The sequence below is a fragment of the Lolium rigidum genome, chromosome 6 (genome assembly GCF_022539505.1).
Source record: "Lolium rigidum isolate FL_2022 chromosome 6, APGP_CSIRO_Lrig_0.1, whole genome shotgun sequence".
Classification (NCBI taxonomy): domain Eukaryota; kingdom Viridiplantae; phylum Streptophyta; class Magnoliopsida; order Poales; family Poaceae; genus Lolium; species Lolium rigidum.
This window is the reverse complement of record NC_061513.1, coordinates 247,564,201-247,571,846: the sequence shown is the minus strand read 5'-3', so window position 1 is coordinate 247,571,846 and position 7,646 is coordinate 247,564,201. Positions and strand designations below refer to the sequence as shown.

General features: G+C 41.4%; 1 pseudogene; it reads right to left on the bottom strand.

Annotated features, from left to right (window-relative positions):
* Positions 1-299: 299 nt before the first annotated feature.
* Positions 300-2,588, bottom strand: LOC124663918 (annotated as a pseudogene).
* Positions 2,589-7,646: the final 5,058 nt, after the last annotated feature.

The following is a 7,646-nucleotide window of genomic DNA, read 5'->3' as shown; positions in this document are numbered from 1 at the left end:
GTACCGGTTTTGGGGCGTCACAACCGGCCGGGCCAAGCTCCCCTTTCAAGTAATGTTCGAGCAAAGCTTGAGCTTGGAAGAAAGCTCGAAGATCAATTCGGGAATGCTCGGCTTGCAGTTTATAAAATTAAGCAAAACTACTTTCTCAAGCTATTGCATTGCAACTATAACTATACCACGATTGTATAACAAATACAACTATGCTTAATGCATCTGATCATAAATATTACAGTGATATGCAAATACAGCTTTAATTCTAGACTCGTACAACAATTGCAGTGCGAGGAGGAGATCTCATATCACCCTTCTGCGTCATCCATAATGTTCTGAAATGATGTTGGGAACGGAGGCAATTCAATGTCGACAACACCTTCCAACATACGAACGACTTGCCCCATTGACGGCCTGTGGATCTCGTCATCCTGAATGCACCAGCAAGCAACCCTACAGGTAATATCCAGCTCCTTTACATTGCCATCTCCTCCGAGCCGATCATCGAGCAAGCATAAGACATCCCCTTCATTCACTTTAGCCGCAGCATAAAGGGGGAAGTACCGATGATTTCCAAATCTCATGTTCCGAGTAGTCCTCTTCCCGGAGATCAATTCGAAGAGCACAACACCAAAGCTATAGACATCCACCTTGTGAGTAATAGCATGGCCATAAACCCACTCTGGTGCGAGATAGCCGATGGTTCCACGGAGAGTGGTTAGCGCTGCATTGATGTCCCGCCCGAGAAGCTTCGCCATGCCGAAATCAGCAATTTTGGGGGATAATTCAGCATCCAGTAGTATGTTCTCGGGCTTGATGTCACAGTGTATGATGCAGTCACTGCATTCCTCGTGCAGATAGGCCAAACCTTTAGCGATACCGATGGCAATGCGACGGCGAAGATGCCAACTCAACACGGTAGTTCCTTCTGAAAATATATGAGAATCCAGAGAACCATTTGCCATATACTCGTAGACCAGCAGCCTTCTGGTCCTTTCCGCGCAGAATCCTAAAAGGCGCACAAGATTGGTGTGTTGAATCATACCAAGAGTCTGTACTTCTGCTCGGAATTGCTTATCTCTGTGCCCAATCCCTTTAAGCATCTCCACGGCAACAACAGTTGGCCCTGCAAAAGTTCCCTTGAAAACACTTCCAAAACCTCCTTCTCCGAGTTTGTCGGAGAAATTTCTTGTAGCTCTCTTGAGCTGTGAATAAGAGTAAACTGAGAGAAAGCCTTCCACTTGAGTCTGTCTTAGAGATCTCTTGTATAACCAGAAACACACCAGCATGACAAGAAGAGTAACAACTATTGGGCCAATAATCAACATGACAAGTTGTATGTGTGCTCGCCACCATTTACCATGAGAACCTACACGCATGTAAATCTTGGTTTTGGGAGTGGTATTTCCTAGAGTCAAATTAAGCAACACGTCATACCATATCATGCACCCAGAGTCATGAAAGGAATATGCAACGCAATAGCATTGGCTCAGACAGGCTGCTTCACAGTCTTCACTAGTTTCTTGTCTCGTATACTGAGGGGAGTCAGGAAGCCCCTGCAGGTTGTCTAACAAAATAAACTTGTCGGTGGACATGCCGCCTTTGCAATGGGAGGGCATTATCCTACTATCCTAGAGCAGCCGCTAACAAAATGCCCAAGCTCCCATTCGTCTGGATCATGTGGTCTGAAACCATCAATGCATGTGCAGGTTCCTCTGCTAGTGCACACACCGAATGCACCACAACAGAAAGCACTGATTTTGCAGCTCGAAGGATAGCTCCACAGAGGCTCCCAACCAGTAATCGTCGCATTATTTACCCACCTCAGCATACTTACTTGCCCCATATTCAGTCTCAGGTATTCGAGATCATTTGGGTTTTCCGGATAATTTAGTCGGACCGAGCCGCTTTCTTCCTGTGTTACCATCCAATACGGCAATGTTCCAAAATGGTCACCCCCATCCATTAACATGGAAAATCCCATCTTCCTACTTTGGTCAATCACGAGTGTGCAATTATAAGGAGGCCTGGAAAAAGTAAGCGAGATGTTGGCTCCGGTGGCCAGGTCCAGACCTAGCGATGCTCCAGGTAGCAGGGCATCAGCTGGATGATCAAAGCTCTGCCATATGACCTTGGTATGGGTGCTCTGATCTTTCACAACAAAATTCCCATTATCAAGGAGAACAGCCACAGCACTGGCTGACTCATTTGTTGCTGAGCCCGATGTCCAGAGAACAGTACCGAGCTCCTTAATATATAATTCACCTGCGGTGAGGTACAAAGTTGCGTTGAGGAAGCTGGTGATAGGAGTTCTGCGCCCTAACCAGAACTTAGCTGGGCGGCTTCCTACCAGGTTCTTGTACTGTATCCCCAAGAAGTGCTTGGTGCCACTTGGGGACGGGGAGAAAAAACCCCAACTCAAAAACGCCATTTTTGGAGACCAAGATTTGGTTGCCAGAGATAGATTGACCAGGAAGAAGGGTATCTGTTGCAAACACAGTTTGCCTTCCATCAAATACCAGGAACAAGTAGGGGATCAATGCAGCAAAGAGGACAGAGATAGAACACTTGCAGCTCATTTCTTCACGTCCAAACCAACTAGCTATCTATCTATCAAGGTAGAAGATGACAAACGCAAGAAATGATCAATATATATAAAGTTATGAAGGGACAATCTCAAACAAGAACGAACAATACATACCTCAAGCAGAGAAGCTTTAGGCTGCTCTCCTCTCCAAGGCAAGCAAGACTCAGCATTCGACACTCCTGCAGTTTTTAATACATGTGGTTGGTTGTTTAGAAACAGGAAAACAACTTGTTTCGGCGACCTTGTATTTAAACTGATCAGGACAGCTAGCTGTCCAAGTGGAAGCATGGTGAAATGATGTGATTTGACTAATCAAGAATGAAATTTACTGAGGCTAATGGTGTTTTACCAAACATTCCATTCAACAAGGATTTCAGATACATGCATTGTTCTAGTCTGCTGAGTGCTGGCAGGCCATATCCACACACCTGATAGTGACTTGTAGTCACTTCCAAATGAGTCAATACTTCTATTTTCTTTTATTATAATTTCGTTTTTCCCTTTTCTTTTCTTTTCCTTTTTCTTTTCTTCAGTTCTGTAGTCCACGGGTGGAAAAGTCAGTGCTAAGGAGAGAAATGAACAAAAAGTCTCTTCAGGGAATAAATATGGTATTATCTATTCAATCACCATCGCTCTCATGGTCCAGAGCAACCGTCTTTCATGCAAAGACATGGCAAACGAAAAGTTGCAGTTAGTTTAGAGATCACCAATATTGAATGAAGGAAGAAAGGTAGATCAGTGTGGATATCTTTTTTGGCACAACATCGCTGTAGAGATTCACCACTGCTGAAAGGAATACATGTATGGCATCTTCTTTGCCAGTCGATCAGTCTTCAGAGACGAATGGAAAAATCTGAAACAATACTTTCTCTTCTTTCCAACTTCGCTGAATCCCTACTACTATCTGCAAAACAAGTTCTTGCATGAGATAACTTGTGTTTCGAATAGGAACAAATCTGAACAAATGTACTGATCACAATCAGCAATAAGTGACTTGTTTTTATTAGATTATCGCGAGTGACTAATTTCCTAGCAGCCTCCTTCAGAATAGAGAAAACAAAGCACTGTTAATCTGTTATCACCTCCATAAGGTTCTGAAACAAAGCTTGAATATATCACAGGCATCTCAGTGTCGAACAACAAAGCTGGAACATACCGGAGGCATCAGATTGGTGGCCTCTCGTTCTCCTTGTGCTGAATGGACCAGCAGGAGATCCTAGAGGTGATGTCCAGCTCCATCACATTAGCATCTCCTTTCAGCATACCATGCAGCAAGCACAAAAACTTCCCTTCATTCACCTGCACAGAAGCATAGAGCCGAAAATACCGATAGTTTCCAAACATTCAGTCCATCAGCTCCCTATATCAAGTAATGACACATAGCACAGTAAACAAGATTTGCTTTTTGCGGGTAAAACAAGATTCATTACTCAGACACAGATACTATAATATACCCGAATTGATTTCTAGATTAACCTTGGAACCATACACATGCACGTCTTGGCTAATATATAAATAGAATACCAAACGTAAATAAAAAAATAAAATTATAAACCATAAGGATCATGCTATAGTTTCAGAAAAGTATGACAAATATTAGGCCGAAACTCGATATGAAGTCCACAATCCAGAACTCATTGGTCCACACTAATAACCTGAGTCATCAGTCATCACACATTAAAATTAGCAAATCATTTATCAAAATAATGATAAGTATTTACATTGACTGCAAAATATAAAGAAAATAAATTCGAAATCATATATGGCTTAAATACCTTCTTGCTGGCATCTCAATATCTTCTAGTGGTGAATAAAAATATAATTTGTACCATGTTTTACTTATATTCTAAATGTCAGTATCCATCTTTCTTGTAAAGATGAGAATATTGCATTCTTGTTAAGTCCTTCGTACATACATTACCAACATCAATAGCTGTATACTGTGGGTAAATTTGTTTTATAAAAAATAAAGTGGTTGTCATGACCATCTTCAGTCGTTTGCATTCTCTCTGTCCGTAAAGCGTAAATACCAATGAAATACTTTGATGTTCAATAGATCTTAGCCATTAAATTAATGTTCAACAAAAGGAACTTCATAAGTTAATGAAGTTGATTGTGTGAGAAGCAAAACATTAATCTAATTCTCACCCTAGAAAATAATTAAGACCATGGAACCCCATTTTTTAGATGAAAGAGTTCCAAATGGACAAAACAACTGAAAACAAATTCGGCTCTGACAGTTCTGACCATAAAAATGAGAAACCTACCTCCTAGAGAATGAATATATTCGATTCTTGCTTACATGTATTAGATGTCACGGAATCATATATCAACTTACAAAAATATAGTTCTGGAATACTAACCTGATGGGCAGTTTAGGAACTTGGAATCTGTGATTTTACTATCCGTGTATACCATTTTTCTGTGTACACTGATAATCTAGTATTAAGCAGCTGCCATTTTCCAGAAGGACGAAAAGTCTTAATGATCCAAGAATTTAAACAGTTCGAATTGACAATGCAAGGCATTACGTCGAACAACTAGTGGGCATGACCGAAAGCGTGAAGCCTTGATGAGCATACAAACAATCCAATTATGAAATTCTCCTTAGAAGGGCGCAGGCATGTGGTTCTGTTTAACAAAACAAGCTCATCCATTTATCAAGATATCTCTTAGCTGACCAAGGCTCTATTCATCCTAAATACAGTACTTCAATATGGCCTAATAATTCCGAAATCCTAATACCACAGCAAGGGATTAATCTATCAATACCAAAGAGAGTGATCGTTTCTGACCGCCATGAGAAATATATCGCTGACCACCGTCTCTCGACATATTTAGGACCTCGCGCGCTGCTACGGCGACGGCCGCCACCGCCAACTGCTCGGCTGCTCCATCCTCTGGAGCGATAGGAGTCCTGCACCTAGAGAAGCGGCCAGTTAACCACCTGATGAAGGAGGGAGAAGGGGCGGACGCGCACTGCAGCGGGGGAGCAGAGGTCCTCGCCGCGCCTGGCCGCATGGGTCATCAATGGCTGGCACACAAGGGCCGAGCCGCGATTTAACAAACCTGGCAAACGGGCCGGCCCGGCCTGGCACCGTGCCTCGCGTGGTCGGTACGGCTGTCACACAAGGGCCCGTTAAGATACGGGCTGGGACATGCCGGCCCCGTACCCAGCCTGGGAGCTCCTATCTCCCGCTTTAAGCGGGAGCGAACCACCGTTCCGCTCGAAGCCACTTCGTGGGCCGTCTGGGAGTGGCCCAACAAACGGTACTGTCTCTTTTTCGTGTTTTTGTCGTTTTTATATTTTCTGTTTTTTTTTTGTCCAGACAAATTCCAGATCTGACTGTTTTGGAAAAATAAGAATATTTTGAAAATTTCGTTTTTTTAAAGTGAACAGTTTTAGAATAAAACATTTTTTGCAGTTGAACATTTTTTAGAATTGAACAAATTTCAAAGTGAACATTTTTTAGAATTGAACAAATTTCAAAGTGAACATTTTTTAAAATTGATCATTTTTAAAATCTTTTTTTCAAATTGAACATTTTTTAAAACTGAACATTTTCAAAATCTAAGCAAATTTCAATTTTGAACAAATTTAGATTTGAATAATTTTAAATTTTGAAAATTCATATAATATAAATAAATTCTTATTGGAACAAATTTCAAAATTAAACAAATTTTGAATTTGAACAAATTTATAATATAAACATTTTTAAGTCATAAAAAAACAAATCTGAACAAAATTTGAAATTAGCAAACCAATGCAGCAAAAACCAAGAAAAGCCCATCAAAAACAGAAAAAACCTGAGAAAACCCGAAAAACAGGAAACAAAGAGAAAAACCATACCTGGGCGCTAATGGGCCGGCCCACACCGTCCGTCCCTTGAGCGGGAGCGAATCGCTCCCGCATTGGGCGGCGAATAGGGATCGCCACCCAGCCTGCAGGCCCCAGCACGGCCCCTCGGCTAGGCAGGCCGGTACGCGGCACATTAGGGCCGTGCAGGCCGTTTTGACAGATTTTCGGCTCCTAGCGAGAAATAGTATAAATGATTCAGGAAAAATTAAAAGAAATACACAAAAATCTAAAAAAATAGTAATATGAGGCAAGATGTTATATGAGATAAAAATGAGCTCTATTGGTTGTTGTTGCTGCTGTGCTCTCTTTATATTCTATTCTAGAAAGGAACAAAGGGCTCTCTCATCTCCTATTTGTTTGAGCGAAGTGACTGCTCAAATATTTTTTCCCTTGCCGCAATTACATTTCATGATTTAGCCCAGCCCCTGGAATTATGTTAGTATGGAATTGGCACTTCATAGTTCCATTTCTTGACGATTTTGTTCTTTTACATGTTGATGCTTGTGAGTTTGTGATTTAGTCCTTGGGTTGCCATGTTTCTTATTGTTTTTTTAAAATGCTTCTGATGTATATTCTATTCTCACAAATTCAACAAAGAAAAGATTATCTCGCAGGAGATTCTTATTTTTCCATGTGGATGTTGGTTACTCCCGTTCCTTCTCCCTGATGTTGCAGAGTGCCTTCATCCTCCTTTTCTTTGTACCCTTAGTGTTATTTTAGCACTGTTATAAAACATTAGGTTTGGCTCTCCATTTACAATTTAAGTTAATTTAGTTGGAGGCTCATATTGTAAACTGAGCTATATTTCGAAACTAAATAGATGGTTTCAGTTACCTTTTGAACTCAGCCAAGTTAATGTTTTGCTTACAGGGAAGGGATTCACACTAAAGAAGGGAGCTCACTATTATGATAGTATATTAAGGTCTCCATAGTTTAATGTTCTCTTTGTGTTCATTTCCCAACTTACCATGTATTTTCCATCGATTTAATCAACAAAATTATATACTGTTCTGAATACAACACAAACGTAACAAGCAATCCATCGATTTAGTCAACAAAGATGACACCCGCCTTACTATGCTTGGATTTTCAGTACTTGAACTATTTACAGTCTCCTCTCCCTTATCGCCCGAGAGTCGCTTCCTCCTCCTCCCTGCCGCCCCTAGCCTCCTCTCTCTGGCGGCGATGCTGGCCGGCGAAGAGAAGGTT